The following is a 13741-nucleotide window of genomic DNA, read 5'->3' as shown; positions in this document are numbered from 1 at the left end:
AATCTTTAGAGAGGGGATTGGATAAAAAAGTGGCAGTTTTCTTGGCCTGGTGCCCTTATCAGAAGAGGGAATTTGGACACACAGAGACACAGGGGTGTGTGCTCACAGGGGAAAGACCATGCGCACAGGCAGGAAGAGGGTCATTGGGAGCCCAGGAGGGAGGCCTGCTTATCTATCTATCTATCTATCTATCTATCTATCTATCTATCTATTATCTACCATCTATCCATCTATCTAATCTATCTTTCTAAGTACAGTTCACTCAGAACCACTATTTTTTCTTCTCGCACTGGAGTTCGAACTCAGGGATTCTTGCTCTACCACTGAGCTACATCCTCACTCTTTTTACTTTAGTTTGAGACAGGGTCTTGCTAAATTGCCAGCGTTGGCCTTGAACTTGGATCCTCCTGCCTCAGCCTCCCGAGTAGCTGGGATTGCAAGCGTGTGTCACCATGCCTGGCCACTCAACCTCACTTCTAATGAAGCTGTGCTTGGAAGTATTCCTTCCCTTCCTCCCCTCTTTTGAACTTATCAGAATAAAAATAACTATGACTTAGAGAGGGTCGACTCTGTTTTTTTCTGTTCAAGGAAAATTATTTATTTATTTGTGCTGGGAATTGAACTCAGGGCTCGATGCATGCTAGGCAAATGTGCCAGCTCTTATGGATTTATAACTCACCGAACAATCACAACTTATTGCAAGGGTCAGGTACAAGCCAAATTGTACAGATCAAGAAACGGAAGACAACGAGGTGCTATCATCTGTTCAACGTTGCATCAGATTGGAAACTTCTTGAGGTTGGGGACCAGGTAGGTTGCGTTGGTGTGTGACCAGGGCAGTCACACAGGCCCCTACACTTAGAAGTTCCCAGCATGTGGCTTAATGCTCTGCATTGGTATCTGACAATGTTTAATAATTTTTGAATGAGGGGTGTGCACTTTTATGTTGCTCTGGGTCCTGCAAATGTTGGAGCTGGTTGTGCATCTCGTCCTAGAGATCTTTAAATCTTCAGGCTTTGCATCCAGTGAACACCACTAATGGGGCAATAGAAGCATTTTCTTGCACACGCTGTTATGTGTTGAGCTCCCCTCTCCCATCTGGAGACTCCTTGAGGGCAGGAATAGTGCCTGAATCCTTCTGTGACCTTAGTCTCCATCACTGAGCCTGGCGCAGAGGTGTGCCGGAAGTTTTGATGAATGAATGGACTCAGGAACCAAAGTTGATTCAACCAAGACAAAGGAGGGTCAGGTGGCCGTGGATGTGGGTTTGTTCCAAGGCTGGCCTGAGAGCAAAGCAGACTTGCCCTGTTTGCCTTGCTCCTGCTGCCAAAGCCACTGTCTGAGATCAGCTTCTTGTCTGTGACCTTTGCAGGTCGGGCAGGAGGGTGGTGGAAGGTGCTGGAAAGAAAGGCTTCCCCTGAAGGGAACAAAGCCTTCTGTTATGGATGGGGCTGGGGCGCTTAGGGAGAAAGTGTCTGCTGCTTTGCATAAAGCAGGAGGCCAGCCTGGGACTCACAGATGCTCCTTCCCCCACACAGCTGAGCTACCCATTGGCTCCTTTTATAAGGTTCAGGGGCCACGAGAAAGCTCGAGAATATCAGGCCGGAACACTGGCTACCCCCAGGTTTCCTTGTTAAAAGGCAAAATGACAACAAATCTAGTTTCATAGATCTGAATGGGCTTTCTTTGCGATTTTAAAACCAGGCAGGAGTCTGCCAAGAGTGGTTCAGCATGCTCTGCTCTGCCAGGGGGCAGAATGTCCGGAACTGACCTATGGGCCACAGGAGGGAGACACAGCTCTCACCAATCTTATTTGAGCATGGTTTCAGCAGCGGGCTGCTTGTGATTGGTCCAGGCTTAGCTGCTTGTCACAAGGGCGGGTCACAGAGCAGGGAGGTGGCTCAGTGGTAGAGCACTTGCCTAGCATGTGTGAGGCCCTGCATAGTAGGCTATGGTCTATTTACTCATGAAGTCAGGTTTCAGGTCACTGTGTATGTAGAATACTTTAAGCCACACTTAAAAATTGATGGGGGCAGTAGCAGGCTAATTTAACATCCTGAAGGCAGTTTACTCCCATCTTTTGTGTTCAACTCCCCCTTGCCCCCCACCCACTTCTCATGAATCCAAAATGATGCTTTGGGGTTACCTTCACAAGAACTGATCCCCAAGGTGGTGAGGTCATAAATAATCAACAAAACTACATTCCACCCGGCTAGGGATGACTGCAGTCCACCCAGCCCTCAAGGACTGTAGACCTGTAAGTCTCAGCTTTCACCTTTTCACGTCTCTGCTCCACGTCCCTTCTTCAGCAAGTCTCCACTGACACTGCACCCCCACCCCATCGTGTTGCACCCCGTCTTTACCAATCTTCTCTGCCTTATTTTTCTCCGTAGCACTTTTTACCACTTGCTGTATTTAAATTGTTATTGTTTGCTGTCTGGCTTCCCTCACTGAACTTCCCTCCTTGAACGTGTCCCGCCGCCTAGAACAGGGTCCATTTGGTAGCAATTGCCAACAAATATTTGTAATTCCGTTACATAGGGGAAGACACTGAGTCTTGGGAAGGTTCAAGGCCATGCAGCAGGTGGGGTGCATTAAATCTTTTATTAAACTCCCGTGGGGCTTTAAAAGGCTAGACATGGTATTTCCACTGGGCATGGTGGTGCACGCAGGCGCAGTCTCGTTTACTCAAGAGACCAAGCCGGGCAGATTCTTGCGCTCAGGAGTTTGAGCTCAACCTGGGCTACACAGTGAGACCCCATCTCAAAACAACAGAAAAGAATGAGCAGAAGATCTTTTTCCGAGACAGTCAAGAAGCTCCTGACTCTCCTCTTTTTCCTGGGACGACTGGGAGGTGGTGTGGCGCGGCCAGCAGCTGTCAAATCCCTCCCCCTCACTCCCCTGTTCCTCCACAGTCCCTAACTGGGACAGCTCACTCCAGTGACCTCCTGTCACCTCAGTGTTACTTCACAGCTACTCTCTGGGCCACCCTGACAGGAGGTGCTACTTGGCTGTCAGCTGTGGTGCTCCCTCCTCCACCCCTGCCCCCGGATGCTGCTACTGTCGCTCTGAAGAAGTAGCCGGGAGACTGCTGGGGGATTGTCTCTAATGTGGCAAAGATCAGGGAGGGATCTGGGCCCACCATGCACACCCCCAACACCTCCAAACCCCAATAAGCTGTGACTAAAACAGCTGGCCCTCCTGAGGTTTCCCTGGTTTTGGCCTTACTGATTTTTACAGTGATATGACAGCTGTCAGTCAAATAGCTATGCCTCCCAACATTCTGCCCGGCTGCTGACATGGTAGCTACTGCCGTTCTGGGTGCCGTGTGTTCTCTCTGGGAAGTGCCTACCCTGACCGCATGGGCTTGAATTTGAAATCCAATACATAAACTAAATAATAGAAATGATTTTGAAATCCAATCAATAGGCTGGGATCAGAAGGCTGGAGTTCAGACCAATTTGGATCAATCACTGGCCTGCCTTTGCTATATAAGCACACCTCCATCATTTCTTGGGTTGGCCAAGGAGGGCTCCCTCTTGGGCACTGTTCCACTCATGCTGTAGCATAAGCCCTGTCAAAGGCTTGCCCAGTGGTCCTATTACTATACTCATGACTTATTTCTCAGGTAGTATGGGCTCAGAAATACCTGGAAAGATGCATGGGATACTTATCCTGAGTAGTTGGACAGAGTGTCACTTTGGCAAGAGCTATACACACCTGGGGCTGTTAGCCCGGAAGAGCTTCAGAGACCAGCAGTCAATGACGATCGTGACAGAGATGAGCAACTGGAAGAATTGACTGACAGATGGCATCTAGCATTAACCAGTATAGATCAGCAGCAGCTGGCAGTGGCAGAGACCAGCAATGGCCAGAATCAATGGACAGCATCTGGCATTAGCTGGTGTCAACCAGTGAAATCAGGACCCAGTGGTATAACACGAACAGCTGAGGGTCATTGGCACTCAAAGCCCAGGGACACCAGTGGAGCTGCATTTCACCAACTCATGATTTCTATCTGAATTGAACAAAAGAATCCTCAACTGATTGAAGACAATTGGGGATCACAGGGGCCATCTTCTTTTTGAGGGTCCCCAGAAAGAGTACAGACTAAGGTGATGATTGGTGCAGACTTGCCTCATAAGTGACAAGTGATCCCCTGAACCTTTTGTGTCAATGTCATCTCTGACTGGTGTGGTCTTGTGCTGGCTCCACTGGGATTCAAGTCACACATCACAAGGGATCCACAATTATGGTCTCAGTTCCTCTTATTTTGCAATGACAGAGAGGGCAGCACGTGGCCATCTGCCATGGTGCAAAGTAAGGTGTGCACATCAAATGCCTACAGGGTTCAATCTTGACATCCTTGCCAGGCTTTGCACAATTTTTATAGAGCTGAAAAGTAGAGTCCATTTCACAATATAAATATTTCATATTTTTCCTGTGTAACATTTATAAGATCATGGGATATAGCTTCACATAGCCCCATATTAAAGTGCCTCTCATAGGAATAAGGAGACAATCCTTCCCTTTTCCCATTAATCAGGACTGGAAATAAAGTCTTATTCTCAATTAAAGATGCTGCTCTTGGTGAGAGATGCACCTGGGAGTGAATATTATACATTGCTGTATATGTACAACTGTCAGCTTGCTGGTCTCAGTAATCCACTTGTAAACTCTGGGTTGTTTTCTTTTTTAATTATAAAGAGAATAAAAAATAAAATAACAACAACACAGACGAAAACAAAACAAAGCAAAAACAATAAAAATGATACAGGGTTTCAAAACAAAATGATAGGAATTAAGAGTAGTTGTTATATTACATATTGTTGTCTTCAATGAAGTTGCTCGGATTACCAGATGTAAGAATGCAGGCTTGATCAAACCATTAAACAGAATAAAAATAATAATAAAAAAGAAATGATACAGAGCTTCACCAGACAAGATGGTAGAAATTCACCAATGGTTGTTATATTGCATATTGTTTTTCTCAAATTATTTGTTCAGATCACCAGATATAAGCATGCAAAATTGGTCAAACAATTGAAGCATTAACTGTTCCTTTCAGTATACCACCAGACATCAGCAGTATAATTATCCCGGCTTTCCTCCTATATACATATTTTCCATTCTTTCCTTCTTTTTGTCCTTTCCCTCATCCCAGTTGTTCCTTCCTTTGAGCAATTTTTTTCCCCTTCTTTTTTTTTTTTTTTTGGTTTGGTTTTTTTTCCGGTACCGGGAATCGAACTCATGACCTTGCGCTTGCCAGGCAGGCACTGTGCCCCTGAGCTAAATCCCCAGCCCCAATTTTTTTCCCTTTCATAAACCCATTGTACATTTTGGGTTTTATTTACTCTTTCAGGTTCTTATACTAGGAAGACAATATGATGTTTACACATGTCGGTCCGATTTATTTCACTTATGAGTATGGTCTCTAGTTGCATCCATTTACCTATAAAAGCCTCAAGTTTATCTTTTTGGGATGTTTTCAAGGCCATTTTGGCTTTGATTTAGGGAGTCCTCAGACCTACAGGAGGGAGTTATGCACTCTGTTCTCATTCTCACCCTATTTTTCAGGTGGTGATGTTCGTGGGGGAAAAGGTCTGTTAGCCAGAGAACAAATGGCCTTCCTTGGTAGATGAGGCAGGTTTGGTTTTGAGGTCTCTATACTATAGACCTGCTAATGGGTTGCTATTCACATTCAAGGAAGTGTCTAGCTGAACATACTTCTGAGCCTGGACACATCTGCTCTGGGATCCATTTGTTAGAACAGTAAAAATGGAAGTGAACATTGATTGGCTAATTCTCTTCTGGATCAGGGTTCACTGGGGCTCAGAATAGCTACTGATACTTTAGGGATTAGGTGAGGCAGCTGTAAGTCTTCAAGATGGCTAGAAAGGACAGAGGGCAGTTTGTCCCTGGTTAGACTATAGCCTTATGTACAAGATAGAGGGCATCTCTGAGGTAGATCTTCTGTTGTACAGAATATGGCTGGTCCAGAGGGAGCAGCGGTGGAAGATGTTGAAGTGGGGGAAGTATTGGCAATAATTTCTCCCTATGAAGAAAGCCAGGAGGAGTCTCAGAAGCAGTTCCTAGAGCAGAAGCTGTGAGAAGAACAGAGGTCACTGTTGCACAAGGTCATCATGGTGGCCCAGGAGAAAAAGAAACTATTAATGTCTCTTATTAGTAATTGTACTACCCCTGGTAAAGTTTATGTCTTCAAGGACAGAGAAGTTCCACCTTAAGCTGAGGATAAGGCAAGGTTTCCAACCAGTGTCTCAGGAGAGGAGGAGTTAGGCCCCTTAAGTCATTGGAGCAATAAGTGAGAGTTTTTTTCTCCCTCTCTGGTAGGGTTACTTGCCACAGATCTCTTTGGAAATAGGTTCAAAAGATGGACTATCATCCTTCAGCTTCCCTTAAAATTAAGAAGAATAAAATCTGTTGCCTGTGTGTGTGTATTTGTGACAGATACTTAACCCCTCCCTCTCCCTGTGATGGCTGCTGGGGAGGGCAGGTTTGGCTGAAAGCTGTCACACTTCCCCTCACTGCCCTGTGCTCTGGGCTCTCCCTTGGTCCCCTGAGGAGGGACTGGGGGTAGTTTACTTCACTGTCCTCCTATCACCCCTAAGATCACTTCACAGCTACTCTCTGGGCTTCCCTGAGAGGAAGTGCAGTTCAGTTGTCAACCGCTGTGCCCCACCCCCACTGCTCCAGGTGCTGCTGCCACTTCTGTAAAGGTGTGGCCAAGAAATGGCCTGTAATGTGACAAAGATCAGGAGCGTATGCAAACTTATTGGGTTAATAATATCCCTCAGTTATTGCGGGAAGATCAGGTCTGCAATCTCCTGAATGAGTGTATAGCAAAAGCTAAACAAAAAGAGGCAAATGGAATGATTTCAGGGCTCCAGGAGGATCAAACCCCTCTCCAGAATTCGAGATTTTCTCAGGCTAAGACCAAGACCTTCTCTGAGTGGCCCATATTTATTTGGTTATCAGAAGAAGGGAGGGAGTACTCAAGAAGGGTGGACTTACTCAAGGGCTTGTCCAAGTAAGGTATTAAATTAATCCTCAATAAGGACTAAGTTAATCTGCCCAGGAGTGAGATGCCTGAGGCTATAGTCTTTATCTAGTTGAGATCATATCCAGGTGTCCTTGGCTGTAATCTTGTTTTATTCTTTGAGGCTTTCTAGCTTCATTTTCCATTACAGGTTTTAGTAGGGATTAGTGACTCACAGAGGTTCACTTACTATGAGTCTGTCACCCACTTCCAGACAAGTGGCCTAGGCTTTGGACAGATTCACAAGTAAACATAAAAAGCCAATTGGCTTATTTTAAGTCCTGCTTGGGGCTGCTTCATAGTGGTCTTCATCAGAGACTCATTATCAACACCCCCTATATCCTCACATCTTAAGCTGTAATTAGCACTGCTAGTCTCTTGAAGATTCCTTGGTGTGGGCCCCTCAGTTTTTCCATAGAGATGTGACAACTATCAGTCAAACAGCTGTGTCTCCTAGTATTCTGCTAAACTGCCACATAACAGCTGAAGCTCTCTTGGATGCCCTGTACCCAGTCCAGGAGGTATCTACTCTCATTGCAGGGGACTTGAATTTGAATTAAGCAATGAGATTGAACAGTCAATAGATAAGATGGCTTGGGTTGAGATCAGTTTTGGCCAAGTAAGAGGCTTAAGTTTGGACCAATCATAGGCCTGTTGCTGCTATACAAGCAGCACTCCTCTCGTACTTCTTCAATTTTTCTATGAGGACTCTCTCTTGTGCACAGACCCCCTCTGTTCAAGTAAAGCTTTGTTCCAGTGGTTTGTAAATCTACTTGCCATTTGTTTCATGGGTAGCAAGGGCTTGGAAACTCCTGTAAGTCCACCTTAGATAATTGTCTTGAGTGGTGTGGACAGAGCAATTGCTTTTGAAAGAACTATAAACACGTGGAGCTGTTAACCCTGAAGAACTTTAGAGTCCATCAGCCAATGAAGATCAGTGGTAGAGACCAGAAACCAGTAGAGTCAATCACACAGTGCCCAGTGTTAAACAGTGTCCACTAGTGGCAGCTGGCAGTGGCAGAGACCTGTAGCTGGCAGAGTTGCCAGATGGTGTCTGGGATTACCTAGGGTCAATCAGTAACAGCAGGAGCCAGAGATATAACAGTAGAACCTGAGGGCTATGGCACTCAAAGTCCAGGAATGTTAGTAGAGCTGCTCCTCACTGATTCATGATTTGTGCAGGAACTAGACAAAAGAACCTGAAATCAAATGGCAATATTTCCATATGACTCAGCAATTCCTTGCCTAGGTATATACTCAAGAAGGATGAAAAGAAAACATATGCCCTCATACATGAATGTGTATTGCTGCTCTAAGTATAATAGCCCCAAAATGGAAACAACCCAAAGACTAATTAATGAAACAGTCCATAGGCTAATTAATGGATGAATAAGATGTGGTATAAACATATATGATACCATATTATTTAGCTTAAGAAGGAATGAATATTAAACATCTTTAGACAGGGATGAGTCATGAGAACATTATAAGTGAATGAAGTTGGTCACAAAGATTCCATTTATGATTCCATTTATGATATATTCTATGATCCCATTTAAATTTGATATCTAGAATAGGTGAATTCATAGAGACAGAAAGTAGATTAGTGGTTGTCAAGGAATGGAGGGAAAGGGGATTGAGTAGCAACTGCTGGTGGAGAAAGACAATGATCATGTTCTACAAGTGTGTGTGTGATGATTGTCTTGGTTACTTTTCTCTCATTGCTGTGACAAAATACCTGATGCCCAAAGTTAAAGAAGAAAAGGTTTGTTTGGCTCACAGTTTGTGGAGGTTTCAGTCCAAAATCAGCTGGCTCCAAGGCATAGTGGCTTGGCGGAAGTGCAACAGTTGGTGGTGGCAGAAGACAGCAAAAGTAACAAGAGACAAGACTCTGTCCCTTATATTGCATGCGGGCTATCCACCCTAAGGAGGGTGTAGCACTCACACCCTTAATCCTATCCAGAACTATGCCAAACCAATCAGTGGACTGATATGCTAATCACACACCATTAATCCCACCATCACACACTCTAGATTCAGCCACCTCTGAAAAGCCAACCTCCCCATGAGGCTTTGGGGGCACATCTAGACATAAGCCATAACATTGCTATACAACTCTATGAATATATTAAAAAATTCAACTATGTATACATATTTAATGAGTAAATTGTGCACAATATGAATTATAAAGAGAAAAAAATCCACATAGGCCTACACTCAATAGATGTGTAAGATGTCCAACCAAAATAGATGTAAAATATGGCAAATGTACCAATAATAAAAGTAGTTGTAAGCCCAGCATAGTGGTGCATCTCTACAAATCTGATAAATCTAGGTACTTGGGAGGCTGAGGAAGAAAGATAACAAGTTCCAGTTCAGCCTGGGCAACATAGTGAGACTTTGTCTCACAATAAAAAAAGCCTAGGGATGTAGCTCAGTGGTAAAGTATGTGCTTTGCATACCTGAGGTCCTATTTTCAATCCCCAGTACCACAAACCAGTCAAACAAACAGAACAAAACAGAAGGCTGAGTGCACAGCTTGACCTAGCTCCAATCCTCCTGGAGTGAGTGGCAAGGTGGCCCCTCAAAGAGATGGCCACCTTCTAATCCCTGGAAGAGGTGAATGTGACCTAAAAGAGGGTCTTTGAAAATGTGATCAATTTAATAAATTTTAGGGTGAGGTCATCCTGAAGCATCTAAGTGAATTTCAAATCCAGCAAATACCATTGGCAGAGAAGAGGGGTTACCAGTTTCCAACCCAGATGGGGTCATTTTTCCTTCTTGAAATCATGGAACCAATAATCAAGTGAGTGTCAATTGAAGGAAGGTTTATTCTTGGCAAAAGAATTGAAGAAGCAGAGAGACAGGCTCACACATTACATTTTCAACCTGTGGTGGCTGGGGGAAAAATCATAGACATAGGGGGCAAGGAGCAGGCTAATAATCAAGGGGAGGAATATTCATGTCTTTTCTAGGAATGGGAAGAGATTTTTTTGTTTTGTTTTTCTTCTGGTACCAGGAATCAAACTCACGACCTTGCACTTGCCAGGCAGGTGCTTTTGCCTCTGAGCTAAATTCCCAGCCCCAGAATGGGAGGAGATTTTTAAGGAATTCAGGTACAATCTTTTTTTTTAACCTCTAGATTTTATGGTTCTTTCCAATCTTGTGATGGCAATTCTCAATTCTCCTGGTGTGGGGGTGTGTCACGTGGTTTACAAATAGGATTATAAGTGAAGTGAGAGATTGCTTGGTGTTGTTTTAATTTGTATCTCTTGAATGACCAGTGATGTTGAACATTTTTGTCATGTTTATTTGTTGTTTGTACTTCTCCATCTGAGAAATGTCTGTTCATTTCAGATGCCCATTTTTGGATTGAGTTTTTAAATTGAGGAGTCTATTTTTTTTGAATTTTTTATATATTCTAGATGCTAGTTTAGTGCATGGTGAGATATGGGCCTAGGTTCCACCTTTGGCATATAGAAATCTAGTATTCTTAGCATCATTTATTGAAGAAGCTATCTTTCTTCCAGTGAAGGCATTTGGCCTCTTTGAAAAATATAAGGTAGTTGAGTGTGGTTGAAGTTGTTTCTGCTTTGTCTTTTCTGTTCCATTGATCTTTGGTTCTGTTTTTTGGCAGTACCATGCTATTTTTTAAAAAAATCATTGTAGCTTTGTAGTATAACCCCAAATTGTGATGCCCTCTGACTTGCCTTTGTTGTACTAAATTGCTTTTGCTATTCTAGGTCTCTTCTGGTTCCATAGTAATTTTAGTATTACTCTCTGTAGTTTTATGATTACTGGTTCCATAGTAATTTTAGGATTACTCTCTGTAGTTTTATGAGGGATACTATAGGTATTTTGATTTGGGATTGTATTAAATAAGTATAACAGTTTTGGAAATATGGCCATTTTCACTGTATTGGCTCTGCCTATCCAAGAACATTGGATATTTTTCCATTTTCTAATATTCTCTTTGATCTTCTTTTTCAAAGTACTGACGTTTTCAATGTATAGTTCTTTCACTTCCTTTGTTAGATTGATTCTTAAGTATCTCATATTCTTGATGCTACTGTAAAAGGGGTTATTTCCCTCATTTCTCTCTCAGTGAGTTTGTTAGTTGTGTACAAAAATGGCATTGGTTTTTTTGAAAGCTGATTTTGTATCTTGCTATGCTATGCTGCCAAATTTGATTATTAATTCTAGGAGTCTTTTGGTGTAGTTTTTGGGTTCTTCTATGTAGAGTATCATGTCATCAGTAAATAACAATAATTTCACTTTTTTCCTTTCCTATCCTTTTATTATTTTAAAGAGAAAAAAACAATAACAAAATAACAACAAAGACAAAAACAAAACAACACAAAAACAATAAAAATGATACAGAACTTCAAAACAAGATGATAGGAAATTAACAATTTTTGTTATATTGTATATTGTTATCTTCAGTGAAGTTGCTCAGATTACCAGATGTAAGAATGCAAGATTGATCAAACAATTAAAAAGAATAAAACATAATAAAAATCATTAGAAATGATACTGAACTTCACTAAACAAGATGGCAGGAATTCAACAATGGTTGTTATATTGCATATTGTCTTCAAATTCATTGTTCAGATTACCAGATAGAAACACACAAAATTGTTGAGAAAAAAATTTAAGCATTAACTGTTCCTTTCAATAAACCAATAGACAGTGGCAGTACAATTATTCCAGCTATCATTATATATACATATATATTTTTTCTCTTCCTTCTTTCTTTTTTCCTTTCCCTCATTCCAGGTGTTCCTTTCCTTTGAGCAATTTCTTTCCCTTTCATAATATCTATTGTACCTTTTGGGTTTTATTTACTCTTTCAAGTTCTTACACTAGGTGGACATTATGATACTTATACATATGGGTCTTACCTCAATTATGAGTATAGTCTTTAGTTGCATCCATTTACTTATGAAAGCCTCGAATTTATCTTTTCTTTTTATAGCTGAGTAATACTCTATTGTATAAAAATACCACATCTTTTTTATCCATTCCTCTGTAACTGGGCATTTGGGTTGTTTTCAAGATTTAGCTATGACAAATTGCACTGCTATAAACATGGGTGCACATATACTGCTGTGGTATGATATTTTCAGTTTTTCTGGAAAAATACCTAGAATGGGAATAGCTAGGGTAACTGAGACCGCTAATCCTAGTTTTGTGAGGAATCTGCATACTGATTTCCTCAGCGGTTTCACCAGTCTACACTCCCACCAGCAGTGGATAAGTGTTCCTTTTTCCCCACATCATTCCGGCATTTGCTATTGGTTGATTTCTTGATGATAGTCATTCTTTCTGGGGTGAGATGGAATCTCAGTGTTGTTTGAATTTGCATTTCTCAAATGACCAATGATGTTGAACACTTTTTCATATATTTATTTGCCATGTATATCTCTTCATCTGAGAAGAGTGTATTCATCTTAGATGCCCATTTTTGGATTGGGTCTTTGAATTTTGGGGGCCTGATTTTTAAAAATTCTTTAAATGTTCTAGATAGAAGTCCTTGGTCTAAGGGATGTTAGCTAAAATTTTTTCCCAATTCCTGGGTTTTCTTTTTACCCTGTTGATGTTTCTTTTGATGTGCAAAAACTGTTGAATAAGATGACATTCCTGTTGTTGATGCTTTGAAATATTCCCTGTGCAGTCTGAGTTTTGTTCATGTACTCCCTGCCTACCCCTGTGTCTTCAAGATTTCTAGCTACTTTCTCTTCCAGTAGATTTAGTGTTTCTGTTTTAATATTTAGATGTTTGATTTATTTTGACTTTAGTTTAGTGCATGGTGATAGATGTGCATGTAATTTTAGTCTTTGCATGTGGAAATCCAGTTTTTCCAGCACCGTTTGTTGAAGAGGCTATCTTTCTTCCAGTGAACATGTTTTTGCCCTTTGTCAATGATAAGGTAGCTGAGTGTGTTTGTAGTTGTGTCTGTATCTTCTAATCTGTTGCACTGATCCTCAGGTCTGTTTTTCTTTTGCCAGTACCATGCTGATTTTATCTCAGTAGCTTTGTACTATAATTTCAAGTCAGGGATTGTGATGCCTCCTGCCTTGAGTTTGTTGTCCATCATAGTTTTTGCTATTCTAGGTCTCTTTTGGTTCCAGATGAATTTTAGGAATATTTCCTATAGATCTGTGAGGTTCTCTTAGTGAGTTTCTTTGTTCTTTGTGTACAAGAATGCTATTGATTTTTGATTGTTGACTTTGTATCCAGCTATGCTATTGAATCTATGAGTCTTTTGGTGGAGGTTTTGAGGTCCTCCATGTAGAGTATCATCTGTGAATAATGATAATTCACTTCCTCTGTTCCATCTTTATTCCTTTTATTTCTCTTACACTTTATTTTTTTATTTTGAAACATAAAAGAAGGAAAACACATAAATGAACAGACAAACATTTACAAAATAGCAAAACAACAATACAAACAATATAGAGTTACAAACAAAGTGGTAGGAAATTAACAATGCTTGCTGTATTGCATATTGATATCTTCAAGGTAGTTTCTCAGGAAAACTAATAGAGATATGTACTATTGATCAATCAAGTAATCATTAACTGTTTCTTTTAGTTTTTTTTTAACTTTAAAGAGTAAAAGAAGGATAACATAGTAATAGGGGGATTTACTGAATTACAGACAAAGTGGTAGGACATTATCAAT

Source organism: Chinchilla lanigera, unplaced genomic scaffold (assembly GCF_000276665.1).
Source record: "Chinchilla lanigera isolate Chin_1 unplaced genomic scaffold, ChiLan1.0 scaffold00085, whole genome shotgun sequence".
NCBI lineage: Eukaryota > Metazoa > Chordata > Mammalia > Rodentia > Chinchillidae > Chinchilla > Chinchilla lanigera.
The sequence above is the reverse complement of the archived record's forward strand: the minus strand, read 5'-3'. Positions refer to the sequence as shown.